We start from the raw sequence: 15,434 nt of genomic DNA on the forward strand, positions 1-15,434 counted from the left end.
TCATTAATCATTTTTCATAATTCATTCCGTGCATATTCTTCTTTTTATTGAATTTAAACAAACCCATTAACGGGGATTAACTTCCCTGAATGAGACTTTGGTTCCGTTCCCAATTGCTTCCAAAAGGAGCCTCTTGTTCCGTCAAGTGGAATTACTTGCGAGCGTCTGCAATCTCCACGGAGACGAATTATTGAACACAAGGGTGTGCTGCGCCGTCCCCTCCATCCTTCGTCTTTGCCACTTTCCCCAAGTTAATTTATAATCACTTTTCAAAGAAGACAGGCTCTCATTGTTTGCCCCCCCCCCCCCCCCCCCCTTCCCGTTTAGATAGGCATGTGGAAATGCCCAGTCATAATAGTATTCCTGCATGTTGTTTTTTATAACAGCTAATTTGTGTTGGGACATCATCACTCTCTCTCTCGGGAATGGTGTCGAGTTATTTTCTCGGTCCTCGTTGCCGCTTAGCACGCGGCATTAATTATAGCCCGAGGAGAAATGCTTTTCGAGACCCTGACCTCTTCCTTTTACTTAAGCCCACGGAGAGAATGAAAAAGGGGCAAAAAAAAAAACAAAAAAGAGAAATAGCTAAGTGAAAATCAAGGATGCTTTTCAGCAGATTAACCATAAGGCATACATTAATAAAAGTTGGATGATGGGATGCGAGCGGAGCCTTGAGCAACAAATGCACTTTTTTTTCCCCCTTCCTGCTGAGTGCTCGATATTATATTCATCACTGATGTTTTTCTTTTTTATTCCTCCAAAGAATTAAGGATAGCTGTAACTACCTTGGGGGCAATACCAAAAGCCCACTGTGCAAAGCTGACCCAAATCTGTAATTATAGTGCTCATCGCTTATTACTCGGGATCTGGCAATCCACTTCACTCGTGTTGAATTTGCATTACCTCGATTGTGTATTCAATTTTCAAATTAAAGAGTTTTTGTTTTGTTTTGTTTTTTGTTTTATGTAAATGTTATTGGCTGTCGCGGTCTTACAATTATTTAATTTTGGGTTGCACAGCCCAAGGATTTTAGCTAACCTCAAAAGGAATTGTGAGAAAAGCTTGAGGCCATTTAGCTAAGGGCAGATACATCAGCAGACTGTGAAATCGGGGTAAAACAATAAAAAAGGACAACATGAGCCATGATAGGGTAAACGCGCAAACCATTTTTTATTTTATTTTTTTAAACACAATCACAGAGTCTGCGGATCGGCCGAATTTGAGATCGTAAATGTTGCACAGGTTTAACATTTGTGACCATTTTCCGAATAGTTTGGGATCACTCAACACACACACACACACACACACACCATATGACGTGATCCCTCTTGGAGCATCGGGCCTTTGCAGACTTTGACTCAAGGTTGGGAAAATAACAAAATTTGGCCCGATTACCAGCATGTGCACCACGGCTTAAGGTTAGCGATCACCTCGGGAAATCAGTCTTATATTTAAATACATTTCCTTTTTTTTTTTTAACCCATTTCTTCCTCACTTGCCCTGGAGACATTTTGGTGAGAAAAAAAATAAATATATATTATATATACACCAAATGCTCACGGGAGTGTGAGCACCATCTGGCATCATGTGTACTTATAGCACCAATCGCATCTCTCCTGTCAAGCTCGCATCGCTACTGTATAACACTTAACCTCTTAGCCCACAAAGACGAAGTCAATGGGGGCCAATCACAAAAGCACCAGAAACCTCAGGTCAGCACTCAGACTTAAACGGTAGGCGTTCTGCCTGGATTGCTTGTTGTGCCAAATTACAATTTTACATTGCTCAGAACAACTTGAAATGTGGAAACTCAAACCCAGAAGTTTCTTCATGTGCACTTTCTCAGCGCGCAGTATTTTTGCAGAGTATTTTCAAATTTGGGGACGCAAAGAACTAAATAATAGCATCGACGACACACTCTCATTACATGAATTTAAAGTGGCTAGCAATGCATTAGGAATTGTATTGTATTTATTTATTTTTAAAGGGTGTCCCTTTTCCTTATTGATTGTGATCATGCACTGGGCATTACAGATGAATGTCACCGTTTCTCCTGGAGAAAATACAGTCAATTTGTGGCGTAGAAATTATCAGTCCTCTCACAGGCACCCTTTTTCCTGCACAATCTCGAGTCGGTGTAATTGATGGGCGCAGAGCTATCGAGTATTTTATAGCCGCCGTCTTCCCTGTAATTTCAATCAAGACTTAATGGGACAAATCAATAGGACAGGCTCTAAATGAAAGACTGGAACGCTGACTCTGTTTGATATCTGTCACAAGCACTCTGTAGAATTCTAATCGGCTGGGCGGTAACGTTTGAAAAGCATATATAGTGCGTTGCCATTCAATTAATTACTGCACATATTGAGTCAGAAAACTTGAAACTCACACACGCACTTCCATTTAAGCCAATGATGCTTTATTGTGTAAAAGCACAGTGGCTAATGCTAGTCTGCTATCTTTATAGAATGAATTGTCTTCTACCGTATGAAATTCTATGTGAAGCTCAGAACCTGGAATTGGAATCATAGAAGTAATAAAATGATTGTTCCTGGAGGACCAAAGATGACCGGGCACGATTGGACCAAGAGCAGAAGTTCATGACTTGGTCACAGCGGAACTTTTTTCGGCCATCTCACGTAGCGTTTGAGCGTGGACAGTGTTCCAAACAAGCCAGCCTGAGCCAGACCCAAGATTTCATGTCGGTCGACGCCAAGCGGAACATTGTTTGTCCGGGCTTGCTTCCAAGTCTTCCATTAGGCCTTTGGCCCAGGTGAAGAGTAATTAAAGGCGGTGCTGACTCAGTCTGCCACATCTCTCTACTGCCTCGGCGTTCACATTTCGTTTTATTTATGTTGCTCTCCATCACGTTTCTCTCAATGAAAAAGCTGTTTGTGTTTATTGGTCTCAATGAAAAGGCTTAGCGTAATTGTTAATAATGAAGAGGAATGGCAACGGTGACCCATCAAGGCTCCCAGTATTTCCATTAAGTGTGCAGAGAGCAGGAGGAAGCTCAGGCGAGGGCGGATGGAGGGATTGGGGGCCAAGTGCTAGCTTTTTTGTTGACGTCTAAGTCCGCCTCGCTCCCCTTTCTGTAAATCTGCAATCAGTGGTGGGAGGTGGTGCGTGTGTGTGTGTTGGGGAGGGTGGGGGCTCAGCTATGAATTGATAGGTGAGGTGGAGGGGAGTATTTCAAAAGTGGAGGCAGCAATAAACACCAGGCAAGCACATAAACAAACAATAACAGAGACGGCAGCCGGCGGAGCGGAAGGAGGCGGCGGAGACAGCTTTACCCACACCCACCTCTCCCGCACGTCACCCTTCTTTACCGCTGATCCCGCTTCTCCTCCAGCTCTCAGCTGCATGACTATTGCTTTGCGGGGAGCCCGGGCGAGGAGAGAAAAGCCCAGACTTAGAGAGGCGCAGTGCTGAGGCGGCATTCAGACGGGATTACAGAGCAGGCTCTCTGATCTGCCTCGCCGCCATTTTCCACATCTCGCTTTGATTGCGCTCACGACCGATGCGATTACACAGGCGGGGGAAATAATGTTGACAGGGCAAACTCCTGGAAGATTTTGGGCAGCAATATTAATTTCTCATCTTGCACATGAACAAATGGAGACTTGAGAAGAATTCAAATGTGCCAAGTCTCCTTTGCAGGGATGATCATCGATAGCTTTTGACGTTCTTTAGTCATCGGCGGTAGAAAATGGGTTGGTTTCACCAAAAACGCCACAGCAGATATAACTAGCTGTTAGTGAAACGGAAACATGTCAAACGGAACAGTGACTTTGTGAGACCCTCTTCCACGCCGTTGAAAAAAAGTACTTGAAAAATCTATGACCATGGCAGTAATTCCAGTTGACGAATTTAAACAGCCACTGCAGTGAATGAGTTAATATCGAACGGGCTTCCTCTATTTGTTTTGTATTTTAGTTGAATATGAAAGAATAACATAAAATGCATTTAAATAATTCACAGAAAAAATGTTTGTTAGCCTTTCGTTATCATATCACATTTGACGGTTTGAGAGAAAACATGGCCGTCGAAAAACTTCAGCTTTAAGTTGTAGGAGACGGCGGCGGAAAGCCACATTTTTAGTCGAGAGCAACAGCCTCTTAATTCTAGAGTGGGGAAAACAAACATGCAGACAGCTGGCTCGTGTTTCTTGTGAGACAAGATTCAGTGTTACTATCTGGGCCAGATGTGAACATTTCCGCAGCTCAAATGAAAATACATTTCTCCAGTAAAACCAGTCGGTCCTGCCGCCAACTGCTATCAGCGAACTGTTGCAGAGAGATTGTGCAGATACGGAGTGATGGAGGGTTTCTACTCGGCCGGTAGGATTACTGGTTTAAAGATAAACGCGAGATCTAATAGATGTCTGTAACAAAACGTCCATACACCCACAATCCTTTGCCCCCTTCCTTTGACCTCTTACACAGCTCTTTGGCCCTCATCTTCAACGGACGGTCTCTCGGGCTCGTCGAGCTAAAAGCCCAATGGCCGTTTTGAGTTTTCTACCTTGTCCTAGAACTGCCGCCTCATCCAGCACTGAAGGCCCTCTCCACCCAAGCGACCCCACCGGGGGAAACCTTGGCCTCTCCAAAGAGAGCACCACGAAACCCTTCCAAATGTGGGAAACGAGGATGAGTCTCTTTCACAGCGGCGGTCGATGGAACTTAAGATATAAGAATTTGAACGTGTTGGTGACACAAAAATGTCATGTTAACCTTCCAACAACAGGTCTTGTGAAATGACATTGAGCATCTTTACTCCATTTTCATTCAAATATCTTCAACCAAAAGTGTGCTGTTGTTTTTTTCCCCTGCTCAACGCCTTTGATGGTTAAAACCTAGTGGTAACCTCGGAAAATCCATGCGCCGGAGAAATGCATATTAGCACTAGAGAATAACAACAATATTCACAAGTACATCTACACATAGGAATAAAAGGTTCCAGCCAAATGAACTTTATTTACATTTCCTCCCTAGAGCGGCAAAGGAGGAAATATACTGTATATGGAATAAATAAACAAATCACAGTGTAAGCACCCTTGTGGAAGAACTTCTCCAAAACACACTGAAGCAGCTGGTTCTGTTAACAAGACTGGCTGACGGTTTAGTAGAACTGCAGTCACATTAATCAGCGCGGCTTTATAACAGCCGGTAGGTAGGGGTGATAAAACCTCTAATAGTTCACAGTGATGAGTTTAATATGCGTCGGGAAATCATTTGGGTGATTATTTGAGGGTTTTATAGAGACTTAACAGACCTGCCTGGTTGTTATCCGCATGGTGTCCACAAGGAAAACACAAGCAAAAGGGGTTTCTTTCATATATTGAGCCAATTCACTCAAAAAGTTTGGAATATCAGGACTGTGAGATTTCAGGAAGAACCTAAAAGGCACTGTAACCTTTCAAGCGAAACATAATTTAACTTCTCAAAACTTTTGTATGCACATGGACTAAGATTCCAAACGCCGGCTCCCAAATTGCGTGTTTGTTTTAACAGCTTGTATGTTGCGCGCGATTAACTAAGATGAATCTTTTACTAAGAACCCAAAGTGCTAAATTCAATGTTCACTCATTCCAATTGTAAAACGTGGTGGTGACTGTTGTATTTCAATAGGGTTTTGTGCTTTAAGTAGCTCCGATGGTCTCACCATTGCACATTTGGGAAAGCACCACAAGTGCAAAATGGAGTTCGAAGTGATGGAATTGGAAGTGTTAGTGGAGGCGGCAAAAAAGACCCCCAGCCTCAAAAATGAAGGTTAAGAAGATATATTTACAGACAGACACACACGCACTTATATATGATATATTGGTATTTAAATCTGTCGTTCTTATTTTCACTTTTATAATTTGCTCATTTAACACTGACTGGTTTTTGTTTGTGATTTTATTGATTTCTAAGATTAGCTCAAAGACATTATAAACTTAAAACTAAGTACACTTAAGTGAATAAGTGATAGCATTCAAAATTGTCAAGGTCCAAGACCAAATATCGAAAAATCTTTGGTCTATTTTTTTTTTTTTTTTAAACAAAAATAAATTTAAAAAATAAAATCCTCATTCTGAGGGCTTCCCCTTACTCCGAAACTCACCATTTTTTTTTTTTTAAAGTTAATCCTGATGATGTTAACGTTTGGTAGTGGTTATGGTCCAAAATTAGGTTCATCTATCATGTAAAGTCTCAAAGACCCATGTTGTCAAATGAACGGGAAGTAGGCCATTTTAGTTCAAAGTGGCCATTTCGCGGTTACCAAACTTTGTAGGAGTGTTCATCTTATATGATAGAATTTTTAAAGCTCCATGGATAATGGTAGGCATGCTTATCATGAATAGAACCCCCCAAAAAGTCTCCAAGACCAATGCTGCAAAATGAACAGGAAGTTTCATTTGACCATTTGCCCTTCCAGTCATTTTAGCCATTGCCAGTGGTCATTGAACAAAATTTCAAAGTAAATCTTATGTCATAGATTTAGTCCCATTGCTACCAAATTTTCACCACGTACACTAGACCGATGGCTAACGCTAAATTGAGAAAAATTGGCATTTTCCTCATTGCGTTTAATGACTGGGCCATAGCACACGCGGCTCGAAGAACGCAGTGCCACGACCAAATCTCGGCCTTGCCTCAGACAGGAATGATAATTACATGAATCGTGTTGCAACACGGATGCAGTGTCTCCCCATAAGGTGGAGTACAGATAATAGATTTAGGCAACCGTAAGCAGATTTGGCCTCGGGCCCGACTTATAGGCAGATCATTCGGCAGTTGTAAACAGGCTTTGGGAAAAATGAAACCGTTAAATGGAAAATACATTTATTAGTTCAATCCGCTTAGTTCAGGTTCAGCTCTTCTCCCTCAAATTAAGTTTGCTGGATTTCACAGGATATTAGCGGGCAAGAAGAAAAGCGAGGCATCAGGGGTGGCTCGTGCATTACCGCAGTCATGTCGGTGCCTTGATGTCGCTTAGAAACCAAATCCCCGCTTGCTTGTGAAGAGAGAGAAAAAAAAAAAAAAAAAAAGCGATGACAAAGAAAATAAACCAAGCTTCAGTGGGAAAATTGATATTCTAACATGCAACATGATGCCATGAGTAATCAGGTATGTTTTGCTGCAGCTTTCAAAAGTACTGGTGAAGCAAATAACGATGACTGGATCCATCATCTAAAAGGTCCCAGTGTGACTCTAGCTTCAGAACGGTGATTCTCAAAATGTGCTCTGCACACGACTCGTGGAAAAGTTCTTTGCAATGATTACATCGCATCTCTCGCGCCATCTTACAACCAAACAAGGAAAAATAGCACTTTTATTATGTTGCCTGCTTGAATCCGTTCATTTTGTCCGTTTCTCTTCGTGGGAATTTAAGTCGGTAGTCACTTTTTTTTTTTTTTTTTTTTTTTTAAGTCGCCAGAGAGGTTCGAAAAGTCACTAATTCAGCAAAACTCACTGTGCATCTGAAAGCTAGCACATCGCTGTTCTCAGCCATTGAATTCTTTTGGACAAATAAAATGTATTTCAACAAAAAAATCTATTTATCTCCCCGCCCGAATAAAAAAAATAATACGGCACCCTTATTTTCATCCCGAGATGCACAATGTAGCTTTGCAGAATACTGTTCTGTCTGAATTTTCAAATTTAGAAAAGCATCAGACAATGCACAGAGTCACATAAGAGAAACTGATATTGTTTGTAATCCATTTGATCTATTTCAGAAAATGGCAAAAAAGAAGCTGCGTTCCTCACAGATGCCAGCCAAAGGGCCCTCTTCATAGAAATGAAATGGTTTCATCTGCAGCTCATTAATTGGAACAGAGGCTAGAATTGGAGATTATTAATAACTGTATTTCACGCCTGTATGCACTCTTCTTAAAATACATCCTGTTGTTCCAATTAATCTATCAAATAGAAGCAGACAAATGAAATTTAAGGGGCAAAACCTTGCTGCCGCTCGTCTTGAGTGTGGCTGGGAAAACTGAGTGTGCAACAGTAACAAAAACCGATCACCCTGGTGGCAGACTATCCTGAGTTCACCGTCATTGCGAGGTCTTTATCATTTAAAAGTGGTCTTCAAAACCAGTACCTGTTGCGATAACAACAGACGCGGGCCGGGTCAACCTGTTCAACACCCTGTCGAAGCCCATTAAAGCCTCTCGATAAACAAAACATTGCCAGAGGTACTGAAGTCCTCCATCTGCAACCTTTCACTTATTGGGCTGTCCTGGGTTGCATTTTATAGCTCCATTTGCATGGCTTTAGGTGACTCCGATACATGTGCTACGTCTTGTATATTTCGATCCGACCAAGCTCCAGATAGGGACACTCGCAAATAGAATTACCCACTTTATAATTGCGCATTTCTCGGGGCTGATCGATACGATAAATCAATTTTATTGATGAATTTTGGTGATCAGAGAATCCTGCGTTCCGACGTGTGATTGTCTGGACAACTCGTTTTATTCTATGACGCGTTTTCTTCCAAAACTTGTGCCCAAAATAAAAATAAAAAAATAAAAAAAGATTTTGCAGTCGGGAGGACTTGTGTCATCAACTTAATCGCTCTGTTTAAATAACCTTGAAAGTTGCTGTCAAAGAATGTCCCGTGAGGCAGCGGAGAATCCATTTACAGATACAACTTTTCCAGAGTCGCTGCCATCTGCCCTGTTGGAGGTAAGCGATTTTCACCCCAACAATGTCAGAGCGCAGCTGCATGCGTGGGGCCCGCTCTGACCCCAACGTGCCAGTCTTTTTTTTTTTGTTTTTTTTGGCAGATGTGCAATGTGCCTTAGCTCCCTCTTCAAGCCGGCCCATCGACCATTTAACATGATCAAAGAGTGCAAATACTGTAATACGGGTTGTCTTAATTGACATTTCCTACAATGGGGTTAGCAAAATGTTTTTATTCCTTTTTATTCATTTCATTATATAGTGTGCCAGTTGTTTTATTGTAAATAATACAGTAAAACATTCGAATAAAAACAATTTTACATGTCAAGATTTTTATTTTTAGTTAAAAAATGAACAAGAATCATTTCATTTGTTGCATTACTTTTGCATTCCCCCCCCCCCCTCCTAAAATGGGTTAAAGGAATAAATCAAAATAAAATATTCATTTTGTATTGCTTTTTCAATAAAAATTTGCTAAATAAGAATATTTTCATTAAAACAAGTTGTACATATTCAATGTTTTTATTTTATTTCATAATTGCTATAATTATACTTAAATTATTTAGAAATTTGGAAAAATTAGCATGAATTTTCATTTTACTGGGAAAATCAACATTTGTTGCCCTGGTTTGACAATTTTCACAAATTGCTTCATTAGAATTTATTCATCAAATTTTGCCAATTAATTTATCGTATATAATACAATAAAAAATTTTGAAGACATTTAAAAATTGTACTTGATTAGATCGTTGGTTCATAAATCTTAAATTACAAATACATTTGGAAAAATTTGCATAATTATTGTACAAGGTGTTAAAATTGGAGAGTTATTCGCTGCTCAAATACGGGCCGACCGAGGATTGAAATCCCTTCAAACACATTCATTGGATCGCTTAAAGAAAACTGAAATTTTTTTGTCATAATTTGAGACTTTAAGCATTTTAAACAGAGACTGGTATTTCATTTGGATTGATTTACTGTTCTTTATAACACAGACAACGAACAATCAGCAAAGCATCAACACCATGCATCTAGCATGTACACAATCGTGAACCAATGTTACATACATAACTTTTGATACTAGTTTAATTATTCAACACAAATCACCTTCACCTGAAGCTCAATTATATTAGCTAGCATTAAAAAAAAAAAAAAAGCTAAACAACACTAGTACTAGCTGATGTGACTTCGCATATGGGCAAACATATGCACACTTGCACTTTACACAAATATTCTAAGTCATTAAACTCAACTTTTGGTATTTGCACACAATAATAATGTAAATGTCGGCAAAGTAAACGACACCGGGTATTTGTAGCTGCATCGCGAGAGAAGCAAAAATCATACTTTCAGCTTCACTTGGACTATGCACAAGGTTTTCCATAACGCTCCCTTTCAGACCCTGCGGGAAGCGATTTAATGTGTTCCAAACCCTGAGGCGGAGTCACCGACCTCATATTGCATCTGTCGTCTATGGGGTCATTATTTTGGATTTAGTAAGTTCACCTTGCAACTATAGTGTGTCGAAGAGTGTGCCAAAATCTGTCAGTCCTATAAATTCTATCAAACTTTGATCCCAACTTAAAATGCATTGGGTAAGCCCTTTTCCTAATGATCGCAGTATCCTTTTCTGTCAGATATATACCGTGAGTTTGGTTTCTTTCAAGCGCTCTGCTTTCAAATGAGTTTCATATTTATTCATATTCCCAGCCATCATAGACAACGCCAGCCCCCAAAAGTCCACACGGAGATTACAATCAGACACTTGTCATGTTCAATTTTCGAAGCGATTTGTCCCAATTGCCATCTCTCCATTTCCTCCTCATTTCATTCCCTTATGTCATTGTGATCAAAGGCATCGGCGCCTTAGTTTCATTCAAGTGGCGGCAGAGGAGAGGACTGAGATTCACGACGACGCATTGCCTGACAGACACCGCCACCATTAATTGATATTATTTGTTGTCCAAAACACTGATCGGACGGCGAACTATTGTTTTATGCTGTCTGAACAGGTCCCACGTAAATTGCAACTCATCTGAAATTGGCGGCGCGTCAAAGAGCAGCAAGTAGCATCTGGAGTCGTCGGTTGAATATCCGCAATAAAGAATTTTGAATTTAAATGAAAATCCATTTCAAAAATAGAGGGATTACAGTGACTCCTCACTGGTTTGGGCCACCAAGACCTGACACGCATGGCAAACATTTTTCAAACGTTGCGCATTTGAACAAACCACATAACTTTGTATTATAGATGTCCACTAGCTTAATGCTTTCATATAATACGAAACGCCATAGATGCGCTAACCAAACTGGTATTGCTATCGTGGTACTTCTAAACCTTTAAACAACTAAAATTTTAATGCAAACAGTGCAGCAAGGCATAGAGCAATACTCATGGGTATATATTCTTTCTGCTCTGTAAATAACGATGAATCAAGTGTGCTTTTACCTTTTTCTATATTGTATTTCTTTCTAACAACACAATTCAAACAAGGTAAACATAACTTTGTTCTGGGGCTGGAACGGATTAAGTCGATTTCTTCTCATTTCGAAGGAAATTGAAGTTTTGGAATGAATTAAGTTTGTGAACCGAAGTCCCACTGCAGTTTAAACTTAAACGTACGCCAAACTATGACCCCAAAACATTAATACCATTTCAAAATGATCTTACAACTTTACCCCTAAAAATCAATTATTCTGTAGCTTTTGAATAAATGCAGCGGGAGTATAATACCAATTGTCAAGCAAAAACGAGACCTCTCATTTGTTAACCATTCAACAGAGCAAAAACAAAATATGTGAAGACTTCGCAGGCTAAGCTTAACTCCTCCCCGATATCAAAGACCTTGGTCCCACAGCCTCGAGGGATCACTTCAAAAATACTTCCTTGACACCGATGACGACTTTCCTATGATGCAGGGCTTTGGCGCCATCTTGTCGCATCATCAATCTGACCTGCTAACAATAAATAAGCGTAAAGAGGTGAGGGTTTTTTTCCGCAAATACTTTTAGTCATGTAATACTGAGAAATGCATAAATCAGCAAAGCTTCAACATATGTTTCATGAAGACTGATGCTTTCCTCCACAGCCAAGAGGCTTGACGTTTTCTGGAAGAAAAAAAAAAACTAAACGAGGGAACAAGGTCCAGAGCCATTTCAATTGCTAAGCAACCCAATTCTTGACACAGTATGTCCTTACGCGCCAAGACACGCTCACCTTTTGTTCTTCCAAACATGAGGCACCTGGGTGTCACTTCAGAGTTTGTACGTCACGCCAACATGTATTTACCATCATTTGTGTTGTCACCGCACGGCCCGCAAATATCTGTCACTCGTCTATAATACACCCGCCCGTCATACAACTCTATTCATTCACAGCGTAATATAAGATTTGACAGCTATGAATCCGGTCTGCTTGCCTTGCATCGGTTTCATCTCGGCGGAAACACCGAAAATAGAAGCAGAGGTCCAGTGTGATAGTCCGGGGAGGGTCATATACAGTACATAAAAACACTGAAAATTCGGGTTGTCCCTAAAGTTATTAGACACTTCCTTATTTCTCATTTTATATATATATATATATATATACACACACACAAAATTTCCTGCAGTCCAAGTGTATTTAATCTTATTTCTCAAAGATATAACTCCAATTTAATAATTTTGTACATTTTGCCTACTGGTTAAACCTGTCCGGTTGAATAATCCTGCGGTTTTATTTAAAAAAAAATAAATTAAAAATTCTTTAAAAAGGCTCCGCTTTATGACAGTTCTCATTAGAAACACTTGGAATGCAATTAGAGGCTTATCGGGGAAAAACAGGACAAGCTGGCTGCGGTGATAAGCAGAAAAATCAGGTAACAATTTCCAATATCCACTGAATGCTGAACGCTACGCTTGCAAACTATTAATTAGCCTAATTTGGGTTCAAATTATCTACTGTAGGCAGCTTAATGTGAATAAAATTGTACAAAGAGGCAATTTATCACGAGACCGTTCTAGTCGTGTTGCAGTTTGCTGTTTGACCGAGGTCATACAAATAAACTGCTTTCTTAAAAACAAAACAAAAGGTCGTCGGGTGCTATTCAAAGGCCCAATTTATTCTGATGACTGAAAGACTGGCAAAAGCCAGATTGTCACCGTTCCCGGGACCCCATCACCGTGTCGCAATCATCTCTGAAGCAAACGGCAAAATCAAAACACTACTGGTTGTAGACTACTTTCCTAAAGTCAGCCATTTTGTGGTACTTGTGAACCCCAACGCAGCAGAACGGCAACCACGTCCCGTCAGTCGGCAACTGCGGCCATCCATCATTCAGTTATCGGCAATCGAAATGACTTTCTCCTCGTCACGTGTCGGGGGCGCTCACATTTCAAAAATTGAAGATTAAAAAAAAAAAAATTAAAAAAATCTGTATCCTTGTACTGAAGACTGCAGGCAGAGATGATCAAGTATTTAACAAACCTAACATATTTCTCCCCACTTGTATTTTGCTGCACGGCAAACCCGACCCCGAAAAATCAAACTTCCCTCCGCATAATCAACCGGTGTTGAACACTCGCATGTATGAAAAGTAACTAAAACGCAGTGTGGGCAAGTTTGAGTGTGTCGTGATAGATGCACAGCAGTGTTTTAATTCCTTTTGTTACATCATTCATGGCAAGTTTATATAATATATATATATATTTCTGAGCAAGCGCTTGATAATTTCAACAACAAGGTGTCTTTCTTTTCCCCAACTCTGTTTTTGGAAAAGGGTTTCTGAACTTTGCATGAATGCTTCATGCTGCCAATTAGTGTATTTTCCCCTCTCCCGGGAACTTTAAAGACAGATTAATGTACAATAAAACACGGCAGAAGTTACCAGACTTGCAAATATGTTGCCTATTAGGCTGCTACCACTGGGTCTACTTCTTTATTTTTCCTTCTCATTTGCACTATCTTCCAAAGTTTGGGAAAGACACTAAACAAATCTGCATTAATTATTCATAAACGGCTTCCTCTTAAGTTACAAGCAATACTAAAACGCAAAAATGTGGAATGTGCTCAAATGTAAATGATTCACTAGCTAGGTATGTTGCTTCCTTGAGAAGGCGCACCCAGAAAAGAAAGGACAGGTAGAGTGAGAAGCAACATGTTCAGACATCAAAACTGGAACTGAACTGTGTCAAATATGAATGTGTCCGAGGCAAACATGGAATTAAAGGAAATATTTAATCAAATGGCCGATGAAGTGCTGCCTTTAGAAAAGAACTGCTTTTACTTTGTCCATATGCCGCCTGTCTGTTCTCTTAACGACTGCTTGAGAACAAACACTTTTTTTTTTTTTTTTTTTTTTAAAGAAATAACTAAGTATATACAGAATGCAAGGTATGACATAATATACAATGTCAATTGCTACAGGGATGTATTTACAGGCTGTTTACCAACTGTGAACTAGCTCAGACAAAAAGAGGGTTAGTTAGGATGGCATTACACCCAAAAAGAAAAAAATGTGTTTTCATGTGTGTAGAAAATAAGTCACGAATAGGACGTATATAGCTACAAAGGGACAGTTGATCCAGTGAGATCGATGGGTTATTGGGGGGGGGGGGGAGCAAGCACCAAGCGACAACCTCTGGTGCTCGTTTGAGAACCAGACCCAAATTGTTACGCGCACGCCTGATTGTAAACATTTTTTGGAGGGATGTCTACTGTTTTCACGTCTATTTTTGGCAATAGGTCTTGATCCCCAACACTCATGAATAGCGAGGTTTGTGCAGATAAAAGCCGACGATCTAATGGGGACCGCCGAGCGCTCGGAAGTTTGTCGGGAAGCCCGCCAACTCGTTCAATCTCTGACTTCTCTTCTGCATCTCGCGGGCTCTGTTCGCCGTCCGTTCCCGCCGCTCTATTATTTCCTCATCAGATCTCCATTGATGCCCGCCACGGCTCAAGCGCTTTTCCGTTCATCCCGCCTTTCATCTGCCGCCGGGAGGCCTGTTAGCCCGTGGTTCAACTTACGATATTTATCATGCGACAGTGCATCCCATGAGCTTTCCGCCACACCTTTAGAGTCGAACGCTATCAGCCTTGACTTTTAAAGGATCGGGATCTGGATGTTTACTTGTGCGCGCGCCAACATTCCTATGTCACTCTTGCTTTATCTGATTGAGATAAGAGCCAATGGGAAGTCTCCAGCGATGATTTCTTCAAGCTTTGCTTTTGTAGTCGCATGTCTCACGCTCCCCCGTGAGTTGTTGTTAAGCGTCTTTGGGAAGGGGCTATATAATTTTGAGCTATTATTATCATCATCGTTATTGTGGGGCAATATAAATGGGGCATGCGCTATCATTCAGTCTAACAGCAGCATTTACGCATGGGTATTTAAAAACTTCTCGTTCCCTTCACGAGCTACAAAGCGGCAAACGTTGCTGGCATTCTAACGCGTTTGCAACGGCATGAAAGCGATGAAAGCTTGTCCTGTCATGTTTCGTCAGGGCACTGTCTAACTGGTAAAGGCTAACAAGGGTGAACGCCGGGAGCGTACAGCGCAGTAACGCAACCTCCCCTCCCCGCAGCACGCACGCTCGGAGCCCCAATGCAGCCAAAGCCTTCACATGGCATGAGTGTCACACACACAGCGACGGGAATTGAAAGGTTTGCGCCGTTGACGGCGGGAAGAGAGGCGGTAGAGAATTTGACAAGTCGTACAGTGGCGGCGCTGCAATGCAGATGGGGGCATTTTGAAACTCTTTAGGCGGGTTTGCGGTGCTACA

The 15,434-nt window shown here is 40.9% G+C and overlaps 1 protein-coding gene across 4 annotated transcripts in view; it reads right to left on the reverse strand.

Moving 5' to 3' along the window:
• The window catches only part of LOC133472897 (sex-determining region Y protein-like), a 376,487-nt gene that overhangs the window by 315,944 nt on the left and 45,109 nt on the right, over window positions 1-15,434 (reverse strand). The window lies entirely within an intron of this gene.

This window comes from Phyllopteryx taeniolatus, chromosome 23 (assembly GCF_024500385.1).
Source record: "Phyllopteryx taeniolatus isolate TA_2022b chromosome 23, UOR_Ptae_1.2, whole genome shotgun sequence".
NCBI lineage: Eukaryota > Metazoa > Chordata > Actinopteri > Syngnathiformes > Syngnathidae > Phyllopteryx > Phyllopteryx taeniolatus.